The sequence below is a fragment of the Antechinus flavipes genome, chromosome 1, assembly GCF_016432865.1.
Source record: "Antechinus flavipes isolate AdamAnt ecotype Samford, QLD, Australia chromosome 1, AdamAnt_v2, whole genome shotgun sequence".
Taxonomy (NCBI): domain Eukaryota; kingdom Metazoa; phylum Chordata; class Mammalia; order Dasyuromorphia; family Dasyuridae; genus Antechinus; species Antechinus flavipes.
This window is the reverse complement of record NC_067398.1, coordinates 269,091,080-269,097,104: the sequence shown is the minus strand read 5'-3', so window position 1 is coordinate 269,097,104 and position 6,025 is coordinate 269,091,080. Positions and strand designations below refer to the sequence as shown.

General features: G+C 34.9%; 1 long non-coding RNA gene across 1 annotated transcript; it reads right to left on the bottom strand.

Moving 5' to 3' along the window:
- Nucleotides 1–872: 872 nt before the first annotated feature.
- On the bottom strand, nucleotides 873–5,810 carry LOC127537865 (uncharacterized). The gene is made up of 2 exons (XR_007947626.1): nucleotides 2,410–5,810; nucleotides 873–1,714 (listed from the first exon to the last, which is right to left on the bottom strand). It is a non-coding gene; the product is annotated as an uncharacterized LOC127537865 (long non-coding RNA).
- Nucleotides 5,811–6,025: the final 215 nt, after the last annotated feature.

The window sequence follows — 6,025 nt, the reverse complement described above, 5'->3', positions numbered from 1 at the left end:
TATCACTTCTTATAGCACAATTGTATTCCATGACAATCCAAAATTTTTCAGCCATTCCCCAAATGATGGGTCTTCCCTCCATGTATAATATTTTTGTTATAACAAAATAAGCTTATTATAAATGTTTTTGCACACATGGATCCCTTTTATTTTTCTTAAATCTCTCTTTGGGGCACAGTTCTAGTAGTGGTATTGTTGAGCCAAAGATTTTATAATCCTTATAGGCATAGGTTCAAATTACTCTCCCAAGTGATAGGACTAGTTTTCAGCTACACTGACAGTGAATCATTAGTGGACATATTTTCCCACATCTCCTACATCATTTCTCATTTTCTTTTTCTATATAACTAGGGCACTGAATAAACAAATTAATTTAGATAATATTTGGATTTTTATTATATTGTTCTACTTATGAGCAATTAATACTTCAATTGTACAGACCTGTCTGCGTGAAGAGTATTTTACAATTGTCTTCAGGTAGACGCCCAAGTATTTTATATTATTTAGAGTTATTTTAAGTACTCCACACACATTTAATAGGAATTATTATTTGTTAATCTATGTCCTGTAATATATAATAGGATTTCATTGGTCCTTTTGTAGAAAAACAGGGAGAAAAGATTCAAGACCAAGGGGTAAAGGTTGCTAGATAAAATAAAAGAACATTGTTTTTCAGTCACATTGTTTCCAAAAATTGTAAACTACTAAAAATTATATTATCTGTCCTCTTTGATCATAATAGGCTTTAGATTACTAAAGTGAACAATTTGTTCATAATTATTCAATGAACATCTCGTTCATCTATTTTACAAGGTTCAAATTATTTAGATAGAGAAAAGAAATACTTGAACACTATTTGCTACAGAATAGACTTTCTTTTTATTTTATTTTATTTTATAATAACTTTATATTGACAGAATCCATGCCAGGGTAATTTTTTTTACAACCTTACCCCTTGCACTCGCTTCTGTTCCGATTTTTCCCCTCCTTTCCTCCACCCCTTCCCCAATACTAGATTGCTATAGTTGACTATTCTGTCTTGTGAACCTAACCTTTTCCACTGATCAACTAATCTATTTCTTAGCCAATACCAAATGGTTTTGGTGACTGCTGCTTTATAATATAATTTTAGATCAGGTACAGCTAGGCCACCTTCATTTGATTTTTTTTTCATCAATTCCCTTGAGATTCTCGACTTTTTAATTGTTCCATATGAATTTTGTTGTTATTTTTTCTAGATCATTAAAATATTTTCTTAGAAGTCTGATTGGTATAGCAATAAATAAATAGATTAGTTTAGGGAGTATTGTCATCTTTATTATATTCGCTCGGCCTATCCAAGAGCACTTAATATTTTTCCGATTATTTAAGTCTGACTTTATTTGTGTGGAAAGTTTTTTGTAATTTTGCTTATATAATTATTAACTTTCCTTTGATAGATAGATTCCCAAATATTTTATGCTATCAACAGTTATTCTGTATGGAATTTCTCTTTGTATCTCTTGCTGTTGGATTTTGTTGGTGATGTATAAAAATGCTGAGGATTTATGGGGATTTATTTTGTATCCAGCTACTTTGCTAAAATTATGAATTATTTCTAATAGCTTTTTAGTAGAATCTCTGGGGTTCTCCAGGTATACCATCATATCATCTGCAAAGAGTGATAGTTTGGTTTCCTCATTGCCTACTCTAATTCCTTTAATATCTTTCTCGACTCTTATTGCAGAGGCTAGTGTTTCTAATATGATATTAAATAATAATGGTGATAGTGGGCAACCTTGCTTCACTCCAGATCTTACTGGGAAAGGTTCCAGTTTTTCCCCATTGCATATGATGCTTACTGACGGTTTTAAATATATGCTCCTGACTATTTTAAGGAAAAGTCCATTTACTCCTATGCTCTCAAGTGTTTTTATTAGGAATGGATGTTGGATTTTATCAAATGCTTTTTCTGCATCTATTGAGATGATCATATGGTTTTTGTTTGTTGGTTATTGATATAGTCAATTATGCTAATAGTTTTCCTAATATTGAACCAGCCCTGCATTCCTGGTATAAATCCTACTTGGTCATAGTGTATTATCCTGGGGATGATTTTCTGTAATCTTTTTGCTAATATTTTATTTAAGATTTTAGCATCAATATTCCTTAGAGAGATTGGTCTATAATTTTCTTTCTCTGTTTTCAACCTACCTGGTTTAGGTATCTGTGTCATAAAAGGAGTTTGGTAGGACTCCTTCAATCCCTATTTTTTTCAAATAGTTTATTTAGCATTGGAGTTAATTGTTCTTTAAATGTTTGGTAGAATTCACATGTAAATCCGTCTGGTCCTGGGGATTTTTTCTTAGGGAGTTGATTGATAGTTTGTCCTATTTCTTTTTCTGAGATGGGACTGTTTAGGATATTTACTTCTTCCTCTGTTAGTTTGGGCAAGCTATATTTTTGGAGGTATTCTTCTATTTCATTTAAGTTATCAAATTTATTGGCATAAAGTTGGGCAAAGTAACTCCTAATTATTGCTCTAATTTCCTCTTCGTTAGTGGCGAGTTCTCCCTTTTCATTTTTATGACTAACAATTTGATTTTCCTCTTTCCTTTTTTTAAACAGATTTACTAAGGGTTTGTCTATTTTGTTGGTTTTTTCATAGAACCAACTCTTAGTTTTATTAATTAATTCAATAGTTTTTTTACTTTCAATTTTATTGATCTCTCCTTTTATTTTTAGAATTTCAAGTTTAGTGTTTGACTGGGGGGGTTTAATTTGTTCCTTTTCTAGCATTTTTAGTTGCAAGCCCAATTCATTGACTTTTTCTTTCTCTACTTTATGCAAGCAGGCCTCTAAAGATATGAAATTTCCCCTTATTACTGCTTTGGCTGCATCCCACACATTTTGGTATGATGTCTCATTATTATCATTTTCTTGGGTGAAGTTATTATGGCTATGATTTGCTGCTTCACCCAATCTTTTTTTAGTATGAGATTATTTAGTTTCCAATTATTTTTTGGTCTACTTTCCCCTGGCTTTTTGTTGAATGTATTTTCATTTCATCGTTGTCTGAAAAGGATGCATTTACTATTTTTGCCTTACTGCATTTGAGTTTGAGGTTTTTATGTGCTAATATATGGTCAATTTTTGTGTAGGTTCCATTAACTGCTGAAAAGAAAGTGTATTCCTTTCTGTATCCATTACATTTTCTCCAGAGATCTATCATATCTAATTTTTCTAGTATTCTATTTACCTCTTTGACTTCTTTCTTATTTTGTGATTTGATTTATCTAATTCTGAGAGTGCAAGGTTGAGATCTCCCACTATTATAGTTTTACTGTCTATTTCTTCTTGCAGCTCTCTTAATTTCTCTTTTAAGAATTTAGATGCTACACCACTTGGTGCATACATGTTTAATATTGCTATTGCTTCATTATCCATGCTACCCTTTAGCAAGATATAGTGCCCTTCCTTATCTCTTTTAATTAGATCAATTTTTGCTTTAGCTTAATCTGAGATCAGGATGGCTACCCCTGCTTTTTTGACTTCACCTGAAGCATAGTAGATTTTGCTCCAATCTTTTACCTTTAACCTGCATGTATCTCCCTGCTTCAGGTGTGTTTCCTGTAAATAATATATTGTAGGATTCCGGCTTTTACTCCATTCTGCTAACAGCTTCCTCTTTATGGGGGAGCTTACCCCGTTCACATTTATGTTTAAAATGACCAATTCTGTATTACTTGCCATCTTGTTAACCCCTGTTTATGCTTTTCTCCCTTCTTTCCCCCTTACCCCCTTTCCCAGTATTAAGCTTGTGAGCACCACTTGCTTCTCACAGCCCTCCCTTTTTTAGTATCCCTCCCCCCTCCCTTAAGAGTTCTTCTCCCTATCTTATCCCTTTCCCTCCCAGTTTCCGTATTCCCTTCCACTTAGCTTATTCCTTCCCTTTTCACTTTTCCCTTCTCACTTTTCAATGAGGTGCAAGAAGTTTCATCATGAATTGAATATGTCTAAATTTTTTCTCTTAAAGCCAATTCTGAAGGCAGTAAGATACCCACTATATTCATCCCCCTCCATTCTTTCTCTCAGTTATAATAGGTTTCCTTTGCCTCTTCATGAGATGTAGTATCCCCACTTTACCTTTTTTCTGGTACAATGTCCTTTCCACATCTAGTTTCTAGAACAAGGTATACATGTATTCTTAATATATCTTTATAGCCGAAATATAGTTCCCAAGATTAATCTTTACCTTTTTAGATTTCTCTTGAGTTCTATATTTGTAGATCAAACTTTTTGTTAAGTTCTGGCTTTTTCATCAAAAATAGGTGAAATTCACTTACTTCTTCCCTGGAAAAAGATGCTCATTCTAGCTGGGTAAGTTATTTTTGGATCCTTTAATGTGGATGCTGCTAGATCCTGGGTGATCCTTATTGTGGCTCCTTGATACTTGAATTGGGTTTTTCTAGCCGCTTGCAGTATTTTTTCCTTTGTCTGAGGGTTCTGGCATTTGGCCACTATATTTCTTGGTGTTTTGATTTTAGGATCCTTTTTAGTAGGTGATCGATGAATTCTTTCAATGTCTATTTTACCCTCTGTTTCTATGATTTCTGGGCAGTTCTCTTTGATAATTTCCTGGAAAATAGTGTCCAGGCTCTTTTTTCCATCATACTTTTCTGGGAGTCCAATGATTCTCAAATTATCTCTCTTGGATCTGTTTTCCAGGTCTGTTGTTTTCCCAAGAAGGTATTTCACATTCTTTTCCATTGTTTGATTTTTTTGGATTTGCTTGACTCATTCTTCTTGTCTCCTCGAGTCATTCAATTTCATTTGTTCAATTCTGATTTTCAATGAAGTATTTTCTTCACTCACTTTTTAAATATCTTTTTCTAATTGTCCAATTTCGCCAATTTTGTTTTTTAGAGAGCTATTTTCTGTTTCCAATTCAGTAATACTATTTTTCAAGGATTTTATTTCTTTATCCACTCTGTCTTTAAATGAGTGGGATGACTTCTCCAAACTCTCTTGCCAAGCCTCCTTCTCTTTTTCCCATTTTTCTTCTAGCTCTCTTGTGAGAACCTTTTTAATTTCTTCTATGAGATTCATCTGTGCTGAGGGACAGATGATCTCCTCCTTTGGGGATTCACCTGGAGACGGTCTGTTTTTAGTCTCCTCAGGGTTTAGAGTCTGCTCTCTATCCGTATAGAAGCTGTCAAGGGTTAAGGTCCTTTTCAATTTTTTGCTCATTTTGTCAGAGAAGAATCAAAGACAAATTAGCAAAAAGAAAAAAAGAAAAAACCCCTAAATGGAGTCTGCTTTTTTGGGGGGAGGGGCTGGGTGGTGTTATCGAGCTTCCTCTACAGACTGCGGGGGCAGCAGCCAGGCACTAGCAGGATTGTGCTGCGCCTGCGCTCTGAGACTCCCAGAGCATGCTGAGACACTGTAGAGGAGGGGTGGCCAGGTCCCAAGAGACTCCAGCTGTTTGGGGTTGTATTCTTCACCCCCGGTGTTTTTACCTCCTCTGCTGGGCTACTGACTCGTTGCTAGGTTAAAGTATCCAATCCTGTAGCAAAGCTCTCCCCACAGAGACGGCTGCGATCACACCCCACCTGCAGAATAGACTTTCATTAGATCTCATCCTAATTCTCAAAGGCCTAAACACTGGAATATGTTTTAAGTAGAAAATGGTCCCATAGTATTGGCAGAATACCATTACAAAGATTCAGGGACTTACCTTTTCCCCAATAATGTAACTTCCTGATGAAAAAGGTCTGATTTCACAGAGTAGTAATGAGTGAAGTTATCAGAACTTCTTGAGTCCTTTCAACTATCCTTGACATCATAGGGCACAAAAAGAGAATTGTATTAGAATATGCTAGAAGAGGACAATTATTAGCTCAAGGATTTCTATTCTTGTCAAGAATAGAAGAAAAATGAAATACTAAATTCTATTCCAGTGGCAACTAGGTGACACAGTGGATAGAGCACCAGTCCAGAAGTGGGGAGGACCCAAGTTCAAATCTGGCCTCAGACCCTTAACTAG